Consider the following 21,333-nt stretch of genomic DNA (forward strand, 5'->3'; position numbering starts at 1 on the left):
GACTTAGGGGTGTGCGGTGAAAAAATTTTTTTTCTGGTACGGTCTGATGTCCATTTTTACATACCTACATATGTATGTGAAGTGCATTCCTGTCTGAGAAACAATTAATGTCACTCATACGCAACGCCGCACCCATCCCTCAACATTTGTGAGCGTTTGCACACACACACACATTAATGCGGTAAAGTGTGTAAAAGCAATTGAGCTTGAATCAGTAATTGCGATTCAATTTGAAAATTACTTTACTAGAGATTTTCGCCTTGTTAGTGCGATTAACTTGCTCCCATTTGTTAGGAAAGGTGGGCGAGGGTAGGTAGCAGCTCAAGAAGAGACAAATTCAATCCCAGGTAATTGTCCAACAATCTACAATTGTGTGACTTCGTTAAAAATCCGGCATCACTATCATCAAATTTCCTTTAACGCTGTTTAGTCTCGATGTACCTATGTACATAAGTAAATTGCGGATACGTATGCGCTGCGCAAGTGATAGTTTTTAAGGCCTTTTTATTTCTTGTAGAAATTTCTTTGCCAGGGGTTTTGATTGTCCTTCATTGTGATAAAACTGGAAGTGATGAGTTTTAGGTACCAAAGCATCAAAGAGATTCGCTTTTCTGCTTTCGAGCGCTTTACACTGCTTTCCTTCATTTAGCTGTCTTTCAGCTGCCGATTTTTCTGTTACTCTAATATTTTGGTACTTTTTTTCATTTCAAAATAAACACATAAATACTTGTTGCTGCCTCTTTGGATGTGCCAAAGTAAAGAAGGCTATTACATTGCATCTGCTTAGTGCCGATGGCCTTGTGTTAATTTTTAGGCAAATCTACCGAGAGTTTGTTTCCCTTTTCGAGTGGCAAGCAATATGAAATTTCATTGCAGTGCTGCTGCATCAGTTTTCTGCTACAAAGTAGTTTTTCATTGGAAAAGATTTCTGTAATAAATCCTGAAAGTATTTTATTTCACGTGCCAGCAGTTATTTTCTTGAGACTGAAAGAGAAATAGTTGGTGGGAAAATTTGGAAATGACAGCAGCCGGATCGGAACGAATTATTTTTCTCTGAAAGTATGCCACTTGGGGAGTAAAAGCCTTAATAATACGGGTGACAAACGGGGACACATGAAACTATAATATCTTCAACGTAATCATTATAAGTAAAATTATTTAAATCAGCATTTAATCTTTACTGAGTGATTTTAATTTTGTCTCGCTTTAAAACAATAGGGGCCAAACTCGGCCGATTCTGAGTGAGCTACGTACTGTGAATTTGGCTATAACTATTATTGAGTTTTATTTTTCGCTCAGTGAAAATAGTTTTTATTTAATTTTTTTCTTTATCGCTCAGTGATAATAGCTATTATTGAGTCTAATTTTTCCATTTATAGATAACGATTCTTTATAAAATTCAGAAGGCCAAACAGACGCAATTAATTGGAATTTTTACCTGAAAATTTTGAGACTTATTCCTTTTATTAGTGTGTTGCTACCTCTAAAAAGGGTACATTGGAAATCATGCTGGTATAGCTCTTGTATTTTTTGAATAATCATTATTCTTAAGGGGAAAAATAAAACACAATAATAATTATTATATTTGAGTAAAAAAATCTTAAAATATCACTGTGCGACAGTAAATCTTACACACAAAAAAATTAATATATTCGCGAAACTATGGGTAAATTATAATAAAACTGCGTACTTAGTTTTCTCCTTGATATTCAGTTTTTTTAGAGAACTTTGAAATTTAAAAAATGTGATTATTTAAAATTTTATTTTTTTTAATTCTGTGCAATGTAGGATAACAATAAGGGTAAAATAAAAAATTCTGTAGAATTATAACAGAATAAATTTTTTGATAAGATAAATTTATTAAAAGCGTATTTTCAATACCTATTCGTCCTATTAAACCAAAACACTTTATTTTCTCTTTCATTTGGAACGTATATTGTTAGTTAATCTTACACTGATTTTTTTAAATAATTTTTTGAATCAATCATACATTTAAAATTTCAAAGTCCTTTGAAAAAATCTTGATGCCAGAGTGAAAAACTAAAAACGCAGTTTTACTGTATCTGGCCCATGGTTTCGTGAGTATATCGATTTTTTCCTTTGTTTGGAATTATTTTTGCTTTTGTCGCACGGTTAAGTAATAATAATTTCTTTGGAGGGAAAAAATATAACCAAAATATTAAATTTAGTTTTAATTTCTAAAAATAAAATTCGTTGTAGATTAAGATTGAAATTTAAAAAAATCTTTAGTATTTTCCGTCCCTGCCTAGAACTATATTTACCGAGGATGGGACATAAGGTAACGATCTTTCTCAATGGCAAACCTCTTCCAACTACAACTATAGCATTAAATGCTCATACTAGCAACTTCAGAAGTACCACGGAGTAAACAAAATTTATTACTAACCGAAAACCAGTCAAATGTATGTTTTGCTTTGTCATTCTGTGCGAATATGTAAGCCCTCGGCTGTGAATATGGCTGCTAAACTTATCGGAAAGAAGTAACCAAAACAAAAGTGAGGAAATTAAAAAAATGCTCGGAACATAGCAGGAGTGGAAAAATCTTTAACGAAACGACGAAAATGTAAAAATCGTAACCACTTCCCGCCTTTATCGCTTGATACTAAATTTTAGCATTTAATATTGTCCCGCGTGTTGCCACCTCTCTTAGTATAATCTTGAGACTCACACAGATTTTCTATTTATTTGCTGTCTGTCTGCAAGTTTATACCAATTTGTTTTTAACATTACTCCCTGGACAGACAATTTGCCGGCGCTAAAGGTTAATGCGTCTCTAATCGAGCTTAGTGATGTTGTAGCTGTAGCAATATTTCTGATTTGAATAAAATTTGTATTCCAGCTGGCAAAGGCTCTTACCACACAAACAACAACTAATCGTAACGAGCGGACTGCTGGGAAACTCATTTATTGCATTTTTACAAAGTCTCGATATTTATTTGATATTTATTTGATTTCATTTGTTTATTGTTTATTTTCCCCCGGAATACTGTTGTATGATTTCATTGGTTATTGTGCTGCGACAATATTTTATTGCATTTGCTTTTGATTTGCTTGCCAATTTACCAACTTTCTGCCACATATTTGTTACAAGTAATTGATTTCTCTCGTCCTGGAAGTAAATATAAATTTGGGAAAGAGAGAGAAATTTGTATTGAATTGAGAATTTCGTTAGTTTTGGCTTTTGCCATGTGCATTAAAATATATGTTTGTGTGGATTACAGAGTGATTTTTTACACAGACAAGCATACGTAGTGACGTATTATCAAATTATCAAATTGACTAAATACTTGTAAGAGATATCTTGATATGACTTTAGAGAAAGCATACGGCTTTGTAGCATCTTTTAAATCTTGAATTTATTAATTTTGACAACCACAGCAAATAACGTAGAAACGAAATAATGGAAGCTGCAAAAGATACGAGGGATGTGAATCCAAGTCACCCACAACAAACAATTATTCGAGAGCCTGCGGGTGTTCATTGAGATGTATTACTTTACACAAAACCGAAGACGTTACTGCTTTTTTATTAAAATCAAAGCAAATGTGATTTAGATCGTGATTTATGTATTATTATTTCCTTTTATAAATTTATTTTGTGTGCTCACAAATTTCGAGTAATATATTTAGCACGACGACTTTATAGCAAATGCATTAAAATTTAGCACATACACATATACATACTTATCTTATGCGAATAGAAAGATATGTGGGTATGTGGTTTGTGTTAATCAAACAATTTGTCATTGAATCAATTAAATTGAGTGCTCGTTTGTTATCCAATCAAGGCATTAGCGGTAAGTCATATTTTATCGTCGCTTTTACAGTAATGAGTTGTTGCCGTATGTTGCCGAATCAATTAAACCCGATTGCTGGCTATCGCTGTGATATGCGAAATGTACAAACATATTGACACAAATATGTGTGTAGTTTGCTGGTGAACCAATTTGATCGCGAAATTTGATATGAGCTGTCGATAAATGTTAACAGGTGCGTTAGAAGCAATTAATTAATTATCTATTGTTAAGCTCATCAAGATGTTAAATTTTTTTATAAATTTGCGAACAAGAATAATGTTTGTTTGGTGAGGTTTATTTCAGGACAAAAGCGGATATCATACTTAGACCAACCAATACTTCTCATATGTATACCAAACGAAAGCAAAATAATTTAAACTTTGAATAAATAAAACCAAAACATAATTATTTGAGATGTTGTCGAGGCTTTTCTGGAATCCGAACGTAGAGGAACGAGTCAAGAAGGCAACAGTTGCGTTATATTGCTGCAGGGGGGCCATTGGAAAGTGCTGGGGTCTCTTACTGAAATTCGTTCATTGGATTTATGAAACTATTATCAAGCCAATTTTAGTTTTTGGAGTGTTAGTCTGGTGGCACGCCATGAACAAGGCCTTCATCGTCAAAAAGCTGGAAGGAGTGCAAGATCAATACTAATTTAAATCAGTGGGACACATCGAAACAACCCTATTCTGGCGCTTATTGATATGCCAAGCGTTCTGCCCATAGACATGGCAGGCAGAGCTGACGCTGCTCGCGCCGCAGTAAAGCTAAGTGGGTTGGGTCCTAAGTTCGCTTCCGGATATGCGCACGCCACTATCCTAAGAAGCTTCGAGTTCCTGCCAACTCGAATATAGCACCGCACGCTGAGTTTAGGTCCGTAGAGATCTTTCACCACCCATATCCCAGCGAGGGAGGACTGTGAGGGGTGCAGTATCTAAAATCGAGGAGCAGTAAAAGTATTTACGGATGAATTGCAGCTCAATGGGAAGGTAGGTGAACATGTGTTCTGCGAACAACCGTATCAATGTAGTGTTTTCCAAGCAGAGGTAGCCGCAATACAGAAGGCTTCCGATTAGTTGCTAACTAGTGTAACGCTTTGCAAGTAGGTGAATATTTACTCCGACATCCAAGCAGCCATCAAGGCTCTTGGATCTCTGATAGTTCGTTCGAGAACGGTAAGGGATTGCTTGACAGCATCAGATTATTATGCTGCAAACTGCATGGCCGATAAGCTGGCAAGACAGGGAATTAATCCTTGAAGAACTGCTCCCCGGCAGATTAAGTCCCCTGACCTCGTGTGGTTTACTCCTAGACAGATGGCTATTGGGTCAGCTCAGAGGGCGCTGGACACTTACCCTTATACTACAAAATAAATCTATAGATAAGGCTAAAGTTTTTGCCTTAAAATTGCACATATTTAAAAAAAAAATATAACATTGATTCAGGTCGTCAGTACTTTCAGTCGATTTTCCAATTGAATCATTTTAATAGGTCACTTAAAATGCTTCTGCAATTCATACATACATTTTGCGTACGAATATTCGTAGTATATTCACCGAATGAGTTACATAACTTTTAATTATTTTACCACAATTTAATTGCCTCAAATGCACTACTCGAAATCTCACAAAATTTCAATTGGCTATTTGCCAGACAACTACTCTCATTTTCACTGTAGCTTTAATTGCATAATTGCTGTTTTATATTTTCCTTTCTAAATAAAAAATCGTATTTGTATTTTGTTTTTTTTTTTTTTTGCTAGGAAATTATCTGAAAATAAATTAAATTCACTACCACAAAAAATGGAAAAACAAGTGATTGAGTAGAAAAATTGCAAACAGCGTAGTGCAGCAGTAATTGCAAATATTTGTGGCAACGATTTGATGAGCGCCTTTTTATTTGATCGCTATGAAATTGAAAATTCGGGTATTTAAAAAAACAAAGCGACTTTGGAAGAAACAAAAAGGGATGCGTAAACTATGGCAAATACCTTTAACAAGCTTGACCGCAGAGCGATTGCGCAGCTAGTTAGTAAATAAATTAAAAATGTGTGTGCCCCAATGAGCAACTGGCAACTGGCATCAGAAAGAAAACAAATATAGACGCAAATACAAAGTAAGGGTCGTCCACTATAACACTATATGAAAGTTTTGTTGTTGATTTTCGCATTTACACACGAAATATGGCAACACGGGCATGTTAACTAGCTACTGCTGCCACAATGATTATCACAATTAAGCGGAAAATTTCGAGCGAAATTGCTTGTGCAATTTTTGATTTGCTACCAAGGGGCTTTGGTATTGTTATTGTTGTTGAGTTGTGCTACTGCACGGCATGAAAACCCCAAACTAGAGAATCAAATCAGTATGGTAGTATTTAACTAGCTTCTTACCAGTCCAAATGTACACATTGCACAGTGTTTCGACTATACGGAGGCAGGTGGAAAAAATTTTTTGGTGACAGTTGATAAAAAACCGGTTGGGCTTAGAGAGGAAAAAGTAAAAGTCATAAATACAAAATTTCACATCAACTCCACGAATGGTACATTTCCAAAAAATACTGGCATCGGCGGTATACCGACTAACCAGTTTAGCTGCCTTTGGCGATGAACTCATTAAAGCTAGTGTTTCGTTTTCACCTGTAATCAATCCTTAAAATATCGTGGAATATTCAGGTGAAGCTGTTTAGCATTTATTTGTTACTTTCCTATTTATTTTATCAAAAAATTTACTTTTAAATGTAGATGCTATAGATCATTAGTAAAAAAAGCGTTAGTACCGGTTCTTCAGGTCTTAAAATTAGACGCCTGTTTTAGAGAATTCTATGAAGCTTTTGAATTTATAATTGGAATATTTTTGCGCGGCTTTACAAATATATGTATATTTCGATTTTCTAAATTTTCGATTTTCGGCTTCTTTTTGCGTTATTTTGCTAAAAAAAAATTTCGAACAATGGAAAAATCACACCAAACATTGGAAAAAAAGACAGTATTTACACTTATGTAATTTTTAAGTACAACCTTTGTTTTCTGAGAGTGGAAAGCAGCAAACAAAAACTAACTACATTTCAATCGCATTTAATGCCTGGGCCCATATTTTTTACGATTTGTACTCGTTATAGTGTTCCAATATTCGCTATATTTTATATTTAAAATTTTCCAATAAAAGGGAGTGTAAAAACTTAATTTCATCGAAATCGGATGTAATTCAATATTTCCGCACACAAGAGTAATGCGTGGAACTTATCCCTTACCTTATTATTACCAAATTTCATAATTCCTTATTCCTAAGTAAAATTAGAGCACACGTTAATTTTCGCCGAAATCGGTGCAGGCTAACTATTATTTCCACGTGCCTCCACATAGTCGAAACACTGTGCATTGCTAGCTTAGAGTGAAAGGTTGATAAGTCCACTTCTTCAAAAACAATCATATTTTTATGCAAGAACAATAAGAAAATACATCGATTTTTATTTTGTTTCTAACCGAACCAGCTTGGGCTAGTCCCAAGTCGTTTATCTACAGGGATTACATCATATACATACAAATGTATGTATGTACATAGATATATCTATACAAGTGTCCAAGCAAAAATTTGGAGCATAATTGCAAGCGCAAAATTTGTTAGCGCCAACAAAAACGCTGCTGTGGCAACGTTTTCGCAAATTGCCGCTTGTTGACGTGCTGTTAAATAAATAAACGCTGTGCCTTGTGTGTGTGTGTGTGTGTGTCTACACAAGGCTCGTGCATTGCATTGTTTTGACAAAATAATAGAGCTTTATATGCTTTTGGGAATTTCGCTTGAGTTTTGATCATTTGACATAACTACATTTACATTTTTTGCATTTGTAAAATTTTACATTTAACCAGTTTGACATTTGTGTATGTAATTAAATTATTTATTTATTTGTTTAATGGCATTTTCGAAAGTGGGTTTTAAAATTTATCTGCCCTTCAAACATACATTTTGTTCGAAAACCAAGTGTTTGAACGAAAAAGGACACTGAAAAATAACACTTTAAAACAGAATGTTTAATGGTAAATATTTATTATTAGGAGGCACCAAAAAAAGGTTGCATACCGTTGAAAAGATTTTTGTTTGCAAAACTGATTTCCGCTTGAAATGGTTCAACTTGTTCAGGAATTTCTTTCGATGCACTAAGAACAATTGACATTGCTGAATCTGTTTCTGATTCGCTTCTTGTGGCACAATGTTCATTGAATGGTGCTGTAGAATGTAGGAAGTATTCGAAGGTTGTAACAAAGAGCAGCGGCTCGGTCTCTGCACAGTACAACTATTCATGCAATCTTGCAAATAAATATATGTAAAATTTCTATTGACTTGAGATGATTTAGAAGTGATAGCAAAGTTTTTGTTCCGAAAATGCGAAAATTTAAATGCAAAATAAAAGCCACTACATGGAGCAGCGATGAAGCGCACAGCAAGTGAAGAATTAATGTAGACTTTGTTTGGTTGTTGTATTAGACTGGGTCGGTTCCGGAAGGTAGGAAAATATATTTTGCTAATTACATATCACCATCATAGCTACACCTTAGCTTGTTACTAAAGGATGAAGCTTCTCGTCCTTGGCACTTCTTAGAAATAGAAAAAAGGAGTTTTTCTCTTCTTACCTGCCTTAGCACGATGTAAGAATATGCGTGTGATTATCGAAAACCTATATATATATATATTTCACTAAATTAGACGTCCTTCGCATGACAACGGCGCATAACTAATCGGCTCCATCTTATTTTTTATGTTTTGCCAGAAAAATGATAAAACCAAGAAATTACTATTGCATGGTTTCATAGATTTTTTATACATATTGCTATTACTCAACTATTACGCAGCTTGACTGATTTGAATGATGAAATATGTTGTGCTTGTTTGAGCAGATCCCTGCGAGGTTCAGGCTTACAATTGAGTAAAGTAGGTGGCGCTGCGATCGTTGTGGTTTATTTAGTAAAAGAAATTTAAAAAATAAAATAAAATATTTGTATCAAAAGAATAGGGATTGAGAAATCCTTAACACACTAATTTTTTTCTAATAGTTCTGTCAACTGTCTGAAAAATAGGATTTTGGTATATTCTTTAAATTAAATATTATAGGTGTTTAAGTAAATTTAAATATAAAAATGTATTTCGTTTGACGGCAATGTCTGTCCTAGTCGCTCAACTGATTTTAATTCTGTGAAAAAGTATTTTTTTCTAATTATGTGTGAAAGGTTTTTGTCAGGAAAAAATGGAAAAATTGAGTTGCCAGTTCATTTGAAAACTGGTCTGTTTACGTACCAAACTGTTGCAGGGATATCTGATATTCATTCCAAAATACAGCTCAGCTATGTTTGAATTTCAGCATTAAAACGAAAAATGTCTGAAGACATGTTCATCTTCATACATAAGAAAATGAAAAAAATGATCTCTAAAGTAAGTGAACGATTTTTTTCGACCCAGTCTAATGCGTGTGCAAGTGTATGGGCATGTGTGCGTTTGTTGGCCCTTGAAATTCGAGCAAAAGTTCAAATTACTTTGGAGCAAAACACTTGAGCCGCTTTTGATGCAATGGCGAATAGTTGCCGCAATTTGCAATTCAATTTGGCCAAAAGATGTGCCGAGGGCAAACTGCGGGTATTGGCGGAAATTGGCTTGTGCGAAAACAAAAACCGGAAAATAAGAAAGAAAATAAAAAGGAAAAAATGGTGTAATTCTTTAGTTGGATATTGAAAAAAAAACTTTGCACAAGATTGCCTTTGTTTTTTTCTTATGCGTGGCACTTGTTCTTGTTGTAATGGTATTTAGTTTGGTTAGGACCGACATTCTCTGCAGCCTTCATTTGGGATTTAACTGCTTTGAGTTGCTTTAATTTTATTTGTTTTTTTTTTATTATGCTATTTAAGTAAATACGGAGATGGTTGTTGTGGTGAACTAAAATTAATTTACTACAGCGTGGGCATATCCTTTATAAGGGAAAGATGCCTTTTCGCCCTTCCGCTTGCCTTTTTCGCTTGCCGATTTCGTTTTTTAGTTTTTCCAGGAAATATCAAATTGCAATTAGCTGAAAGTTTCTAACTAATTTTCTTTGCTTTTTTTCTGGAAAAAAAATTCCATAAGTTTTCGAGCACTTTTTTGTTTGCTCGGGTTTGTTTTCCTTCCTTCATTATTTTTGCATAAATACAATTATGGCGCAGCATTTTTTTCACGCCCTTACCTACCGTTTACAGTGGCTCGTCCCACACAGATCCAAATTGTTGACTTAAGTTGTTGATGTTGTTGTTGTTGTGCTGTGAAACTGTCTGCAAGTTCCTTGACAAGTTTTTAAACACTTTTGTTTTTTTTCACCATCCTTTCCAGCTACTTTGAAGTTTTTTATATACGGATGCATAGCGTGAAATGTATAATCGTTATTTTTACTCACTATGCGTTGTGTAACTCAACTCATTAAGGACTTCTTGGTGCGGAAAGCAAATATGAAAACAAAAGTAAAGCAAAGCGAATCAGCATCGAAAAAAACTTGAGAAGGAAATGGGAATGTAAAAAACAGCATTTAATTAGACCTCGAAAATCCGCCACCGCAATTCAAATGAGATTTTCTTTTAGCAAAAAAATAACTGAGGGAAACATTTGGCGCGTCGAACGCCAAGTATACAATCTTCACGCCAACTTTATTTTAATTTATTAGCAAGAGTGGAGAGGAAGCGAGAAAACAGTCAAAAAGGAAGCAAGTGCCTCTAAAAGCTTTTTGCTTGCCTTAAGCGTTTGTGATTTTTTCGACATATTCATTTTTATTTTTATTTTATTTTTTGTAAATAGTTGTGAAGGCTTTTTTCCACGCGGAGCGCCTACACTTCTTTATGACGATTTTTTCTTTTCGCTTAGCAATATAAAATGGCTTACTGTATGCACCCACGCAGCGTTAAACCGCAGCTGCACACACACACTCTCACACATTACCATTCTCATCCAGTTTTATCAAAGAGTGCTGCTGGTTACTGGTGCAACGAGGCGTATGCGTAACCACAGAGGGAGAGCGCTGTGTTGGCCGTCAACTCTTTTGCCTTTTCAAAACTTACTATTTATGTGTTTGTGCACCGTTTTTTTCACATGCCTATTCGAGCAGCCTGAATAGCGATGAAAGAGTGCAAACACTGGAAAAGTATGTATAAATGTATTGCAGGTAAATGCAGTACATACGGTTGTTAGCTTTGTTTGCGTGTGCAAGTGCGTGCGTGTGTATTCATGTATAATAGATTGGCTTTGCCACTGCGCGTGCCGGACCATTTCCGTTACACTTGCCATTGTGGTGGTTGTAGTGGTGAGTGTTGTGATTGCGAGTGCAATGCCGTGTGCCGTGGTCGCGGTTTGAAACACTAGAGTATTTTTTTACTTGATTTTGAGTTGTTAACTCGGCACCAACAACGGCATCAGCGCTGGCAGTTGAGCGGTCCATTGTACACAGTCCGCGTTCCTATCAACTTGATAGCGCAGTTTGTATTTATTGTAGAGAATGTTGTGGTGGGAATTCAAAGGGACGTGAATGCGTCAATGGATAGTGGTTAAAATATGAAGCAATCGCTTCCCGCAGGAATTAAAGCGTTCAACGAGGTAAGAGTTGCTTGAGTGGGAAAACTTGAAATACAATTTGCTATAATATCAGAGTATTCATGTAGCGTTTAGTGCTATTTCGCCTGAAATACTGTACAAATGTACGTTCAATAGTTGCCGATGAACCGCTTTATGTACACCATAGGGAACGAAAACTGAAATAGGCGGTGCTTTTATAAGATTTAATGTAACTTGCTTTGTATGTACGTATGTTTGTCTGGGTCAAATCTTGCAATAATTTTTTAACCACCTTCCCGATGAGGTAGAGAAATGAAATTTCAAGCCCAGCTAGGAATCCTATGGAAATGCAATATGAAAGATGAGTTAATCTTCTAGGTACCACAGCGGTCGAGATATTTCAAAAACCCGTATTTATAGTCCGATTTAGTTTATGCTTGGAATATACATACATTGTCACTTACATGAAAAGGAATAATTCCACAAAACATATGTATTTCCTATAGGTGGTACCTCGTTACACGTTATGTAAATTGCCGCGGACCAGCCTTAAAAATTTTATCTAAAATCTGTTCTTTTGTTTCATATTCAGACGGCTTGTTATACAAATTTAGTTGCCCTTAATATTTGGAAAAATTTTTCTACGTATTAAAAAAAAATATTTGTGTTATTAAATCGTGGATCCGCCTTTAAAATCTGAAATTTGTCAAAACTAAAATATGGAAATATAAAAAATAATAAAATATAAAAAATAAAATATAAAATAGACAAATTTCTAAATGTTAATATTGTTCAAAGCCTTAGCGTGCTGTTAAAAATCGATTTAAAGTTTTTAAAGTTGAATTGTTGATTTCACCTTCCTATATGCATTTTGATTTATTTTCTTTCGCACAAGCGTGAGGAAGCTTATTAGCGAATAAAGCTGGCTATGTATTTTTAATTTAACGGCAAGGATATGGTTGCTAAAATTACCACAACAGTTTTTGTTGGACAAACCTTTTTGAAAGCCAAAGCTTTTGTTATTCTCATGACAAACAAAAGGCGCAGATAGTAGTTACTTAATACCTTTTTATGTGCATGTGTTTGAACACTTACCTTTAGTTTGGTATGAGCATATGTATTTGCCTACAAGTATATACACACCCCTCCATTGCCGTTAAAAGTGACAGCTCCAAAAAAAAATCCCAAATGTGAATTTAGCACAGCCATTTTACGCCTGAATACAACGACAGAAAGGGATAGTTGTAAATACAAACATACGACACAAGCAATATCGTAGATATGTACGTAAAATAGCAGATGCCAGACCCTTCTGGTAGCTCACTGTGCTGCCGTGGTGCTAGATATTTGGCTGTGGGGCACAAAAATGCGGCAACTGAAATCTTATTCCCGCTTGGCTGGTCAGTTGGCAACGAGTGATAGTGGCATAAGTTTGTATGTAAGTATGCATGGTGATAGGACACGAAGTATGTATGTGAAATAGTGTGGTGGAATATACGAAAATATATTTTGGGTGTTTATTGTGCTTATGCAGTACTTATTTATATATATAAAAAATCGATGAAAAGGGAACAAGCAACAGAAACTAGAGGTATGTAGCAACATCCCGAAATAAATTCTTCTATCGAAATATATAGCTCGGGTGGCCGGACGTTGGTTTATAGTTAAATGAGCGCTGAGCAAAGTGAGAATGAGTTATTTAATAGGCATATGGAAGAATGAAAAATATTGCTGAATTCAGGGCATTCATTTTACTAAGCAGCGAGCAGAGTCTGGCCCAAAAATGGCTAGCATTAATGGCCAAACGAAAAATAGTTAGTAGCTAAAATATTCTCATTTATGGAAATATGTTCGGTTATAATTAGTAAATATGTAGGTGTGTATGCATGCTTCACGCACATTAGGGGTATTCACGACCCGGTGCATACTGTCTAGCATGGTGCATAGATAGCATAAATATCATGATTGTTGTTGTTTCATGTGTTCAAAACAACAACAAAATTAGCCAATCATGCAATTTACCATGCTAGACAGTATGCATTGGATCGTGAATACCCCTATTGTATAAGTATTTACATGCATATGCGATGATGTTTCCATAAGTTTTATGAGACATGCACTGATGACACACCAACACACACGTATACGAAAGCTTCAATACAATTGTCTGTTTTTGTAAATATCTATCCAAATAAAAACTAAAACAAATACCAACAAATTTGTTTGGCTGTGCGTACGTGTGCTGGTGTACGTGCATTTGCCGAAGCATTCAAAGTAGCTACATTGTTGGCGTTGACAGTTGTTGACAAATTATGTGTCAAAATCAAAACAATTATGCCACATCGCTGCGTCTCAGCTGTAGTGCTGTTGTAAGAATATTTTTTTATTTTTTGTTGCAAATTCATTATTATTCATAGATATGTATGTATGCATGTATGTAGGGACAATTTAAAATTATTAATTCGTAATAATTACCAGGTATTCATGCTTGACTTTCCTGCCAATAATTTGTCAAATATACGTGCTATAATTGTTATGACTTCCAATTAGGAAAGTTGGAAAATCCATAATAGATTGTTTAATTACTAGTGGGAATATGTAGACATGCCAATTAAATGGGCGTATTTTTTTATTCGAGAAGCTATTGAAAGCTTTCGTATGGCAACATTTTGGTCATTCAATTTAAATTCAACCTTTTCAAGAAAGTTAGTTTGTTATCCTGGTTGTAAAAGTTTTTACATATGTATGTATATGTAGATTTTCTCTTGAAATTTCTGAGCTACTGGAATAAGGATCTTATCATTTTTTCAGGCAGGTCAGAGAATGTGTCTTTTTTGCCTTACAAGAGAGTCACATTTTAAGAAACAAACACCCAATTTTCGCACCTTTCTCCTTTGATTTAGGATCGAAGACGAAAAAAGAAAGGGGCAATCAAAAGGCGCAATTTTTTATGAGAAACGAAATCGCCATAAGCGTTTTTGCAAATCAGTTTAATTTTATGAAGCTATAACTTAAGCCATGACAATCATTTTTTTTAATTTTAAAATATAAATATAACTTTTATTTACACAATCTTTGTCCATAAGTAATTATTAAAGTCAATATTTTCGTGAAAAGTTGCTTGCTTGCAAAGACATTATCTGTGAACACTTGGCCGCAAAAGTGCAATTAACATTGTTTCAGCATTTCCAATTTCAATTAGGGTGATAGAATGTGTTCTTCAATCAGTTACTGAGAGCTCCATATGATTTATAACGCACACGTGCTGACATGAAAACAGAAATACACTTCTCAGCCTCACATCTAACTGTAATACAAATAAGACCAAGTATCATATCAATAACAAGAAATCACGTATGTGCGCGCACATTTGCACTGCTCAATTACCAGTGACATCAATAAGCTACACTTAGCATTAAGTTAACTTGGAATAACAACGCATGCAAGACGATACAAAATGTTACTCATACGTCATGGCGACCATGCAAACAGCGATCACGTAGAATATTGATACATTATCGCATGCCTGTGAAGAAAATCCTATGTATGTAGAAGTGGAGTACACGCTAGAATGCTGAAAGCATAAAGTATCGGAAAACTTCGTGATGGGTCCACTGAGTAATGGTAGTAATGAAAATTCTGAGTGTTTTCTGCCGCTACGAAGTCCAACATCTGTTTTATTGCTACTTATATATTTATGTATTTAATCTTTGCTTTCAAATTCTTGCTATAAATAAAAATGCATTTATTTGGCAGCGAACAATTATTTTTAGTTTAGCTTTTGAATTTATTGTTTTATAGCTTGGCTTACAGACTCACTGCAGCATTGAATATTTGTCAATTTATGTGCTGTTGCTGCTTGAAAAATGTGCGCCGTCGCCGTATTTATTTACCAACTAGAATGGGCTCCCACGCTGTTGACTTTGAAATAAAAGCGAAATTCGATATATGTATAGTAGATACATGTGTCTTGAACTTTCTGAATGTTTTGGCTGTTTTTAAAAACATTTTAGTGAAAATGGCGGAAATTGAAAATTGAAAGGGGATTTAACTATGTTTCTCATGCTAATAATATTTGCGCTTTTGTACCTTTTATTTATTCATATTTAGCGGAGTAACCCTGAACTCAATATATATGTAGTTGGACTTCAATCATTCTTTTATCTCCTTCAAAAATGAGCATCTATCTCGAAACCCTATAGGAGATTTCTCTAGCGCAAAAAAAAGTTCAAGATGCGTTCCTTTTCCACAGCACTAGCTCCCGCTCCATCTCTGAACAACGGCTTCAACTGCCTACTTTATAATGGAGATGTAATTGGCGGTAGAGAGTTGCCCCATAAGCATTCCAATGTAGACAGCTCAGAGATAAACTAAACGAAAAATCTCATTCATTCACGATTGTTGTAGCCGAGCGATCCATGAGCCGATGTTGCTTAAACAACAACAACGCGGAACCTTATTGGCGCACGCTGATGCTTGCACAGATGAACGAATCGGGGTTAGGTTTGAATTTTTACACTACGCCTGCCAGCAGAAATCGGAATTTATAGGGATCCAGTGTCCCTCATCGCATAACAAAGCAACCAGTCTAAGCCTTATTTTGATATATATTTGGGTGGATCACAAGGTGTCGTACATGTCGTATTGTTGTATGTTGTAAAGTTTTTAACGGCTAAATAAATGTTTAGAGAACTTGAAATTACCACCAACTATTTTTTAATTGTGTGAAATTTCATAATAAAACTTTTGTGTTAGCTTGCGAATTCCATAAATATAGTTTTAGCCGTTTAAAGTTTATGACATATAACAGTACGACAGTATACAAAACCTAGTGAAATTCCTAACTATCTCTAAATTGCTAGTAACTTTCTTTCATATGGACACTTGCGCAGTGCAGGGAAGCTACCGGCAGTATATGTATATCAACCATAGTACAACGGCACACGGCGTACAGAAAGACGAAGGCCTTCCGAGAGGGTCCTACAAAAAAATTAAAAAAATCTAAGCAACTAGCAGTATACGTGTTGGACAAAATATTCCGATTTCAGATTTGCATTACCTATACGTAAAGCCTATGCATCGAAATGCCGACTGTGAATCGTAAGGATTAAACAGCAGCTCTCAATATGTGGGACTCGTAAACCTTATCGTTAATACAATCGTAATAGTATTTTCGTATAAGTAATAAAAATTTGCTATTTACACACATATCAAACTTATGTAAATTTCGATAATTTTCTAATCTTAACGTCACAGCTTAATTTGACCTTTCATTTTACCGGCGAAGTAAAATACCTAAGCGGGAAGGGCGAAGCAAAATTGTAGCACAATGAATAATTTTGATTACCCTTTTGCATAGTAAAATACGTCCTTGAAATTTTTGCAACCATAGCGTCGCAAAGTTCAATAGTCAATTGACAATGAGTCTTCCTTAACCAATTTTAGAGACCTTTTTCCCTCACTCGCCTGTCTGATTAGCAATACAAAAGGCGGGCACATAAATATTAACGAAATCTCTAATGAATAAAATAAATGTTGTCCCCGCTACAGGATTACGCTAATATCGAGTTCATAAATTTTTCATCAAATGAATTTGGAATCAAAATAGCCGGGCGTTAATGCAAAGCAAATAATCTTTTTTGTTTTTGATTTGGTGACTAAAACAATAGACATCCAGGTGCCATTTCTGTGGCCAGTAAGAAAGACGTCACAAAACGAAATGGCAAATTAATCCTTTTAAGCCTTTCTACGCCGAACTATGCAATAATAACTACGAACAATTGTTGTAAGTTTAACAATAACATTTTGAAGAAGAATGGCCGCGGAGGCGGCTGATTTTGACTATAAAGGCTGTGTGCTGTGGTGATTAGTGAGAGCAGACAATAGTTGTGAAAACAATGGCAAAGATGCCCCGGGTATGTTAGGTAAAGAACGAAAGAAAAATGAAAACAGATAAAATAAGCTTTAAATGACAATAAAGTGGCGTGGTGAAAGCAACGCGCGATAGTGACAAAAAAAAAAAACAAAACAATACAATTAGCTCAGACAAGTATCAGTGATCTTTTCAGGCACCAAGTAAAATGCCGTTATGCTCACTGTCCCAGCGGCGACGATTAGCTACAAATGAATGTTGGAAAAGACTTTAATTTCGAAATTAGCTCGGCTAACAGTCATTAAATTTGAAAATGAGTGGATAGGAAAAATTACATACATGTGTATGTGTGTAAATTATAGTGGTCCAAAAATGCATGTAAAAAAAAAGTAAAGTCGGAATTTTTATGCTCTCACCGCTAGGATTGTTCTATATCGAAAGAAAATTCCCCCAATTTTTTATTTTGAAATCAAAAAAATATTTAGTGGTTTTTATATTTATATTTATTTATACAGCCACTTTCAACCTGCATTTGATTATATTAAAATTTAATAGGCTTTAAAAGTGTTTGATTTTTCTAATTTTTGTACAAAGTTTGAAATTCGGATGAATAAACGCTTGTAAACACGTAAATATGTATAGGACCTCGCATGTGCTTAACTAATGCCTTATATTTCCTGGCTGTCGCTTAGTATGTCTGCAGGCGCGTGTCGTATTGGTGGCTTGTGGTTGACTAAGTATTAATAGTTGCAGCTATAGTAATCGCTGCATTGCCTTCGTAAGTTAATACGAGCGCGTATCTCGTAGCAGTAGCGTTGCGATGCTGTCTTCTAATTATACTCGTAAATGTCGCGCCAGCTACTCATCTCAAGTGGTAATTCAATGGCGCATACACGCACATATACACGAACATCTATGTAAGTGCGTGGGTGTGCGTTAGTTTGAATATTATTCGCAGTAAAAAAGCCGCAAAGCAACCAAAATGTACTAACGAAAGGAAATAAGAAGCAGCAGCTGAAGATAAAGGAGGCAAACATGGCATAACAACAGGCGTAGCAACATGGTTTGGCTTGGCTAATGAAAGCATTCAGCATTATTCAGCTGCGATTGCGCTATAGCTTTCAGAGTATTTACTCACCGCACCGATAATCTTCCACAATTTTTAGTTCATATATAATTATGCCAAGTTTGAGAGTCAGCGCATCTGCGATGTCAAACTTCCGCTTCTGCTTGGCTTTTCCGCGAAGGAGGCTCATGGTTGCACTGCAAACGTCGCTTTGTTAACTTTTTGTTTTTGGGTTCCTCTTATTTTATTTCATTTCATTTTGGTTTTTTATTTTATCACAATTTGGATTTTATCCCTTTTCGCGCCCCAGTTAGAATTTTATTTGACTCAGTGTGTATTTAGTTGGAAGAAATTGCTGGTTTATTTAGCTGTTAATGTAGTGGTAAGGAATAAATTTTGATTCTTTTTTAGACTGTTGGTTTAATTAGTTGTAATGTTTTGGGTTAGCGTTATTTGTAGCACCCTTGATTACCAATTGGATTGAGAAAACTACAAAGAAAAGAAAATAGCGAAAAGTTAGGGTAATTTCATAGATGTTATGGAATACCAAGGACAGATCTAGGCTTGAGGGTCAACAATGAGTACTTCTTTTAACTACGCTAGACGGATACTTTTGGAACTAAAATATGCCATTGAAAAAGTAGATAAATAACTAAGTTTAACGTGGGCTAGAGCTGAAAGCGGAGGTGAAGATGAAGAAGAATATGAAGAGTGAAGATATAGGTGAAGTTGAAGGTGTAAATGAAACGGAAAATGATGAGAAAGATGAAGGTGAAGATAAGGTTTCAATTCTTAGAGGCCTGGGAAAAACGCGCATTCAGTTTTTATGTGGTTGTTTTGACAGGCCATTGTTTGACCGGAAATGATGCAGCAAAGCTCCTTCAATACTTAACACAAATCCGACGACCAACTTTTGCGAGGATTGAGTGTAACTATCTTGACTTTTCTAGGGTAATCCTGAATAGCTCTCGCGAATCGATTTTGGCAGCTTCTGTGACTTTGTGATTGGCTAGCGCTGGTTCATTATACCTAATACTTAAGTAGATAAAGCACGTAATTTTCAGGCTAACATCCATACGTTTATTTATTCCATTAATCCGAGAACTGAATCTACATTTATAAACAATTTTTATTGAGGGAAATTTATTTATCACTTCCATTGAGAGCATAATTCCCTCAATAAAAGCGAACTACTTAATAAAACGCTATAATAAATGTAGAGTCTATTTGCAATGCTCTACTTTTGTTATTAATGTAGTATAAGGTTTTTACACTGAAATCAAAAATAAATTCGGCGTGCTCTTCGGAACTTAAAGATGTAAGAATTGTAACAACAATTTAATTGCCTCTCGGTACTTTTCACATCAAGTTTATATAAATTTGCCATTTTTTAATATTTATTTAAAATACTGCATAGCTGGCATTTATTTTCGGTCTTTACTATATTGTTTTTGCTTTTGCCTTTAGGTTCTCTTCAGTTTACTCTTTCACTCTTCCTTTTCCACCGAGCTGTGAAGCAGCACCATTAGCGGCAATGACAGTGGCATACAATTTTCGTTGGACTTGAACTTGCTGAACTATGGCTCCCAGAGACACACACAAACGCCTGCTCATCCAAAGACATTAAGTCGAGCTGTAAAAACCTAACACAAACATAAACTCGCAGCCACAAATTTTCAATGAGTGAATCGGCAAACTGTGAGGGCAACCACATACATATATCCATATCCACACTCACTGCTGGTGGCAGTGTTGTCTTCTTCGACTTCCTAGTCATCCGCTGCTGTGCGCTTGCATGTATTGCGTTGTATGTATGCGCGCGTGTTAATGCATTTGGCTTCAACTACTTAGGCTAGCAGTAAATTACAGGCATAAATCATTTGATAAGTGACACTTTTGCCTTTCACGTTTTCCACTTGGCATTGTGGTGGCAATGCAGCTTATTGCGACGACGCGCCACACCGGCAACATAACGTTTGTCTGATACTATATTTGTTTGTTGCTTTGCTGCACCTGAGTTGCGTGAAGTGTTGCCAGATGGATCATATAATTTTACCCTAAAACCATTTCATTTCTCCCTAAAAAACCAGAACATAAATATAGTGTGAAGGTGTCCAAGGTTACTAGATATAGTAGCTGCTGAAAGGCTTCAACTCGGAAACGAAATATGCTATTGTGGTGGATGGTGATATCGTTGTGATGGACTTCATAGCTCCTTATACATTTGAATAGCTGGATTAATGAACGGCGATGAGAGAAATTAAACTCCATGAGGTGTTACAAAACACATTCGATTCCTTGTTAGTCTTTTATCATGAACCAAGTAACACTTTTTGTTTGCTTTCGTTTTACCATATTCGTTATATAATAATTACAAAAGTTTCCACTTTTTTTATTAAAAAAATCCCTTCCAAAATCACGAAAGTGTTAATTTCTCCTTAATGATCCAGAATAACCCGAAATCGATGGGAAATTAATACAACCTGGCAACACTTTTATCGTTGATGCTGCGTATATTCTATGTATTCAGCCTCTGTTAACTACACGTGTCCTTGCCCCCACGATGATCCGCTTGCATCTTCCCTCTGAAAATTTTTTTACCCTTCCGCTTTCGAAAGTTTAGTCAATTCGAGTCTGTATGCGAAGAAGTAGAAGGCGAGCCTTGTAAGCAATGTGGCTAGTGTAAGTGTGTGCCTTCGCAGCTTCTTAACCTCTAAAGAATGTATTGGTAGTTTCCACTGCTACAGTGTACAGATACTTCAGATTAATTTTCGCTATTGGAAGCAGCCGCCACTAATGCAGTGGCTATAATAATAATGGCGAAAGCGTGAGAAAATCTTTGCTCGCTCGAGTAGCTCTATGAGTGTGCCAGTACACTTCAAGCAGTTGAGCATTCGCGATTCACACATATACGGATATTCACTGGCGAATACGAAAAATTGAAAAGGGGCTAAGGTATGAAAATATATAAAATTAAACTTCACAAAGATGAATAACAACATTTTCTTCCATTTTAGAA

At 35.4% G+C, this 21,333-nt stretch overlaps 1 pseudogene; it reads right to left on the reverse strand.

The window, feature by feature from the left end:
* LOC118749527 overlaps positions 1-21,333 on the reverse strand; it is a 38,292-nt pseudogene that overhangs the window by 12,673 nt on the left and 4,286 nt on the right.

Source organism: Rhagoletis pomonella, unplaced genomic scaffold (assembly GCF_013731165.1).
Source record: "Rhagoletis pomonella isolate Grant_MI unplaced genomic scaffold, Rhpom_1.0 Rhpom_scaffold_00018, whole genome shotgun sequence".
Taxonomy (NCBI): domain Eukaryota; kingdom Metazoa; phylum Arthropoda; class Insecta; order Diptera; family Tephritidae; genus Rhagoletis; species Rhagoletis pomonella.